Source organism: Giraffa tippelskirchi, chromosome X (assembly GCF_054371585.1).
Source record: "Giraffa tippelskirchi isolate mGirTip1 chromosome X, T2T-mGirTip1v1.2.pri, whole genome shotgun sequence".
NCBI lineage: Eukaryota > Metazoa > Chordata > Mammalia > Artiodactyla > Giraffidae > Giraffa > Giraffa tippelskirchi.
The window spans coordinates 95,092,614-95,099,600 of NC_137289.1; the positions used below are offsets into that span (position 1 = coordinate 95,092,614).

The window sequence follows — 6,987 nt, forward strand, 5'->3', positions numbered from 1 at the left end:
AGCTCATTAATCTAATAGAGCAGACGATTATTTTCCCAAATAAAGAAAATACTTAGGTCAGAGACTTCCCTCGTGGTCTAGTGGCTAAGATTCCACACTCCCAATACAGGGGGCCCAGGTTCAATTCCTGGTGAGCCAACTAGATGCCATATGGTGCAACCATTAAATAAGAGCCCGCATGCTGCATTGAAGATCCTGCATGCTGCAACTGAGACCCACACAAATTAAAAAAGTAATACCCACAGTCTCATGGTGGGAGCATACTCTTAAGAACAGGAATGTATCATATCCTCACACAGATTCTCAACTTCTTCTGATGTCTTTCTTATTGTTTTGTTGTTTAGTTGCTCAGTTGTATTCTAGTCCACAACAGTATGGATTGTAGCCCACCAGGATCCTCTGTCCATGGGATTTCCCAGGCAAGGATACTGGATGGGTTGTCCTTTCCGACTCCAGGGGATCTTCCTGAATCAGGGATGGAACCCGAGTCTCCTGCATTGGCACATGGGTTCTTTACCACTGAGCCACCAAGGGATGGGCTTACTCTGATTTATTGAATCTTTACTCAGTGAAGATGCACATTGACTTTCTTTCAATTTTAACACCGCGTCACTTCCCAGGTGGCACATTGGTAAAGAATCCGCCTGCCAATGCAGGAGATGTGGGTTCAATCCCTAGGTCAGGATGATCCCCTGGAGGATGGCAACCAACTTGAGTATTCCTACCTGGAAAATTTCATGGGCAGAGGAGCCTGGCAGGCTATATAATCTATGGGGTTGCAAAGAGTCGAACACAACTGAGTGACTGAGAACACCTTATCTGCAGATAACCTGATCGTACATGTAGAAAATACAGTGTAATTCACAGAACTACTAAAACGATGAGCAAATTTGGTGCGGTTGCAGGAAATACTAGACATTGGAGGGCGCTAACTCCTCCCCCAAAGACTTAACTAATTATCCCCAAACTTTCCACACTGAAATGAAACAAGATCAGTAGGCCATAAAGTTATAGTTCTAGTGTTTCTGAGTTGTTTGATCTTCTGCAAGCTAAGCTTTTTACTTTGGGAGGAATCAGACCTACTAATAAAAGGTGGTGGGCAAACTAGAATTCTGGTGGGAGGGCACAGTTTTGAGTAGCAACCACCTACTCTAGACCAATAGCCTTAAAAAATCCGTAGAAAAGTATATTTTTAACTCAGTACTTCTACCCTTTGGAATCTATCTTGAGGACATAACCAGTCAGGAAAAGACTTATAGAGAAGAATTGCACTGAATTATTATAAGGGGAAAATGGAAACATATTAAATGTTTAACACTTACATTACAGTACTTCTTTTGTGCATCCAAGTACATGTTTTTGAAGAAATTTTATTTTTATTTTTTTTATTTTTTCGCGAAGCTTATTTATTGTGCAACCAAGGAGGCAGACGGCATTTTATTGACTCTTAGAGGGCAAATCACGCTGTGATTGGGGTCAGATATTTCCCCCGAACATGATAGGATTTCTTTTCTGGATTTCATAGTAAATATTTCAGGCAAAGGTCTTAAGTAGTAGATTGAAATGTTATTTGACTTGACACGTCCCTTAGAGCTTCTATAAATTAGGAAAAATATTATCTCTTCAACTACAATTATAAACACCTTGAATCAAAAGGGTGCTTTCATCTTAGTTAAAATACAAATGAATAAATCAGTCAACATACATGTATTGAATATATCCTATAGAGAAGTGCTGTCCTAGGCAGAGTGGAGGATAGAAATGAGTGTCAGACATGATCCCTGACTTCACAGGTCTTAGAAAGTGATCATTTTATTCATATATTTGGCATTAGACATGTTTCTTAAATAATTAAATTAATAGTGGTTTAAGAATTCCAATTGCTAGTTAAGAATCATATTAAGAAAAAGAGCAACTTTCCAGAAATCATTATTTAATACTCTTTCAAGTCTAAGACTATTAGCCTTTTTCAAAATAGAAGTATGTTGTCTTCACAGTGAATTTAATGTATGAAAAATTTCATTCAAATGACATTATTTCTATTTAAAGTTTTGATATAATAATGCAGGGATCCCCAGTCACGAATCAGTATTGGGCCCTGGGCTGTTAGGAACCAGTCCACACAGCAGGAGGTGAGTGGTGGGAGAAACGGAAGACTCTGCCTCCCCCACTGATCTGTGGAAAAATTGTCTTTCATGAAACTGGTGTCTGGTCCCAAAGAGGTTGGGGACTGCTGCAGTAATGTACAAAACCAATGCCAACTTCTGAAGAATACCTCTTTTTGGATCACTGAAACATTTTACCCTGTATTGAGGCCTCAGTATCAATGAGAGTGATGTCAGATTCTTCGTCTACACTTCAAATACCAAATACACACGCCACCTGGACATTGTCTTGAACTAAATCCTAAAATAAAATTAAGTGACGTGTTCTTGTCAAACTCAGGTCTAGGTGCCTCCGGGCTACTGGATGGGGTTCAGTCATTCCTCCAGACGGCCCTGGCCCTCAGGCAGACATCATTTTCTTTGTTTAAACTGAATTCGGCATCGTCCTTCCGGCTGCTGGACACCCACCAAGTGGAGAGAACTCTGTTTTGGCAATGGGTCCAGAAGACTACAGTCATAATAATAAAATATTAAAATAATACATATTTGAATCTCCAATAGAGCCAGCCACCTTCCAGGACACTGGTACTTCCCGCTCCCAAATGCCATGAAGCAGTCCAAGAAAGCATGCTTCTCTAAATTTGCCTTTTTCCAACGTTCAGGCTTGAACAGGTCAGGTTCAGGAAAATACTTTGGATTTCGATGTAGCCAAAATGGAGACAACATCAATAAGTCACCAGAAGGAACAGTGTAATTCAAAATTTTAACTGGCTTCAGCACTTTTTGAGTGATGACACCAGGGGCTCGTAAACGAATGGTTTCCAAAATACACCATTTAATTAGAGGGAGTTTCTTCAAGTCATCCTCAGACACTTGAATCTTATCTTTACCTGCTGTGCCAAACACAGATGCTATGCCTTCCATAATGGTCCTGTGGATTTGGGGATGAGACAGGACAAATGCAAATGTCCAAAATGCAACAGGGACAGTATTGGACAGAGAAGCCCAAAGTAGTAAGAGCCTATAATTTGGACTCTTTTGTTCATTTGCTTCCATCTCTAGGAGATCCAGTACAGCCTGCATTACTGTCGGGGAATTATCTTTTGCAGATTTGTACGTTTTTATATCTGGAATGTTTTTCTCAAAAAGTGCCAGAAGCCATTTTTTGGATTTTGACCAGTTTCTGAAGAGGCATTCTGGCAACTGGGATCCATATTCAAAACCTTCATCATAAACTTGAAAGTGCTGGTGAAACTCCCTGATTTTCCTCTCATCTGTGGGAAACAGACCTTTTTTAAAGAGTATGTTCACTGTGACTGGGTAAAGGAGGTGCCTCATAAACTTGTTCAGGTCTGTGGTCCCGTGAGTACCTAAATTCTGCAACTGTTCCTGTAATTCTTCAGTCAATTGTCCAGGGAATTTGTATAGGTTGAAAGTCCCCATTTTCCCTTTCACCGTGATATAAAGTTTCTCATGCAGTTTTAAAAAGATATTCTTTGCGATGGAGGCTGTATGATAGATGGGGTTTTGCACCGCTAGTTCAAAATTTACTTCTTTGGATTTTAGAAACACATTAATTCCCTCTTCTTCAGTAACAAAGGTCATTCGGGTGCCCATAACAATGACTGTAAATACTGGCCCATACTTGATTCTCGCTTTCTCTATAAATTCTAGAGGGGTTTTTCCAAACTCAAATCCAGCTCCAATCCAAGGAATCCAGCCCCCTAAGCACGGCGGTCTACGCAAGTTCTTCCACTGAAGAAATAATAAAACAGCAACACAACCTAAGATTATAATCACTGCTGGGGAAATAAATTCCATGTTTTTGTCTAGCACCTTCCTGAGTCAGAGAAGGGAAAAGTCTTGCTTCTTCGCCCTGGAACAGGGCACTCACTGGACCACTCAACTTTTCCGCTGTTACTTTTGCAGTTTGTTCGACTTCTAAACTTTAGCCTCTTTTCCCCGCCCCAATTTTTAGGTAATTTTTGCATCATCTCTTCCTCCCACGTCCACGTCTTTCTCAAGTCCTGGCTATCCGGGACAGAATTGAAGAAATTTTAGAAAGAGGAAAAGCGTGTATGTTAAATTAATTCCAGGAAAAACTTAATCCTGAACATTCAAATATTACATTATTGTTATTTATGAAGTGACAGTCGCTGATTCATGTCCAACACTGCGACCCCATGGACTATACAATCCATGGAATTCTCCAGGACAGAATACTGGAGTGGGTTGCCTTTCCCTTCTCAGGTGATCTTCCCAACCCAGGGATTGAATCCAGGTCTCCCACATTGCAGGTGGATTCTTTACCAGCTGAGCCAAATATTGCCACTGTAAAACTAAGAAAATATTCCAAAATACTGACAGCAGTTAATGCTGAATGACAAGACATAATACATTTTAATTTTCTTCCACTTCCTAAATTGTCTTCAATTACACTGTACTACTAGCCTATATAGGAGAAGGCAATGGCACCCCACTCCAGTACTCTTGCCTGGAAAATCCCATGGATGGAGGAGCCTGGTAGGCTGCAGTCCATGGGGTCACGAAGAGTCAGACACAGCTTAGCGACTTCCCTTTCCCTTTTCACTTTCATGCACTGGAGAAGGAAATGGCAACCCACTCCAGTATTCTTGCCTGGAGAATCCCAGGGACGGCGGAGCCTGGTGGGCTGCTGTCTATGGGGTTGCACAGAGTCGGACACGACTGAAGCAACTCAGCAGCAACTAGCCTATATGAAGCCCCGAACCTTCCCTTGAAACCAAGGACAAAGGCAAGAAACTGTGGAGGTGCAGTATTTGAAAATATATTCAGACAGAGAATGATAGTTCAGCTTTATTTTTTGCTATAAGAAATATTGAAACACCCTTCTCCTCCAGCCAGAGGAAAACAACAGGGCCAAGAGTGCCCAAAGGCCAATATAAGCAAACTAACAGTTAGGCCCCCTTAATAAATCAGCAACCAGTGTAGGAATCAATGCCCTGGGGAAGGATGCACTGCCTAGGTTAATCTTAGGTGCTCTTTCTTGGCCTAGGATTAGGGATAACCAGGGGCACAAAGTACCCCGTAATTGGTTGGTTGATCCCAACCGATAGGAAAAGCTGCTTGACACAGGAGGTGATGGAAATACTGAGTTGGCCACCGTTTTTAGCAGTCAGCCAGCTAAAAAGGATGGAAAAAGAAACTCAAAGTAAATGTGGGAACTGTTCCTCTAATTCTCTCTGCCCCCTCAGCTGGTGACAGGCTCACTGCGCATGTCTACATCCTTAGACTTCACCTTTGCGGGGTCTCCAATTGACTATTAGAATGACCCCAGACACCTGCCACCCGCCCAGGCCCCTTTGCAAACTAACATCGTTGGCATGCTGCCATTCACTGTGAGCTCCTTCCCTACTGCCCTGTGGTAGGGCTGGATGCGTGGGCTCAGGGACTGGCTGGCCATCTCTGCCTCCATGGGTGGCAGAAGGAGCACTACGATGGAGCTGGTGGCAGCGAGGCTAAGGGACCCTCTCACACCAACCTTGCCTGTGCCTCAGGCCCACTCTTCATTCAGAGGCCTGTTTCCTTCTGGCTGTTATCACTTGTCTCCATCCCCACCCCAAGTCTGCTCCCCGGCCTTCCAGTCCCTCAGGCCATCTCCCCTCTCCATCTCTCCCTGCCACCCCTGACCCATACCCCCGAGGCCAGACCCGCCAGCCGTCTTCTTGTTCTCCCTCCCCGCAGCCCTTCCTATCCCCAGGCTGACCGTCTTCTCTCCATTCCAATGTCTAGAGTAGGCCCTTTCTTCCCTGCTCCATCCCCTCACCTCTGTTCAAATAAGATATAAATTGAGAAGTTGGCTTCCTTGTGCTCCGGCCACAGGGGCACATGCCCACCAAGTCCCGATGCAGCACATACACCAGGCCCCGGGGCAGCGTGGCCACCGGGCTCTGGCATGGCTTGTCCCTCCAGCCAAGGCGAAGCATCTCCACCAGGTCCCGGAGCGTTAGATGCCTGCACCGGCTCTGGGGCTCCAGTTTCGGCCGCACCCGCCTCTCCCGCACTTCCGAGGCCCTGGTGCCCTTCAGGGCCATTTGGGTCACCAGGTTATCTGGGCCTCCCTGGCCTTCAGCACCTCCAACCACAACACCTCCACTGGCACCTGGGTCTGTGGCCTCCATGACCACACACGCTTCTCATCAGCCCACCACGGTCAGCCGGAGCATCTGAGGGGCTGAGGCACAAAAAGGAAACCATGCCCCTGAGCAGGTGATGTCATGATGGGCGCCGAGAACGCCTGTGCCATCAGGCCTTGACGCTGGCCCTGGATGTCCCTCTTAGGTGTTTATGAGCACTTCGCTGTTTCCCACCAAACGTGGAAACACCAAGTGAGCCCCTTCCCCTTACACCTCTGCTGCCACGTTCACATGTGACCAGCCTACTGACTTCAACTTCTGGAAGAGAGTCGAGCACCAGGGCCAAGCCCGGTCGGTCCCATTTGTCTCCCACACGTAGCTCAAGTCTGCGATCTTGTCTGGGCCTTAGGGCATGTGCAGGTGCATGCACATGGGGGTGCGCTGGGAACCGGCCCTGCAGTCCTGAGACCACGAATGCGGAGTGGGCTGTGCCTATCCTGCCTGCCTGGGCAGGGAAGCAGGGACTGCTGTTGGACTCACTGGGGATGGCATGGGGCTGGGCTGACTGGGGGTCCAGGCTCAGAGACTGCAGGGACTGCAGGCTCTGGGCTTGCCCTGGGCCCCTCAGAAGCACTGGAGGAACCGGCTAGACTCAAGGGCTGGGGGAAGGGCCGTGTTCCCCTGGACACCCGCAGTCTCTTGCCCTCTGCTGGCACAACTCTCATGGCCTTTCCCTCCCCAGGAACAAAGTCTTGAGGCTCTCCGAT

General features: G+C 45.9%; 1 pseudogene across 1 annotated transcript; it reads right to left on the reverse strand.

The window, feature by feature from the left end:
* Positions 1 to 1,374: 1,374 nt before the first annotated feature.
* LOC145535540 (24-hydroxycholesterol 7-alpha-hydroxylase pseudogene) lies at positions 1,375 to 4,109 on the reverse strand (annotated as a pseudogene). Its single transcript, XR_014075456.1, has one exon. The product of XR_014075456.1 is annotated as a 24-hydroxycholesterol 7-alpha-hydroxylase pseudogene (transcript).
* Between the last annotated feature and the right edge of the window lie 2,878 nt (positions 4,110 to 6,987).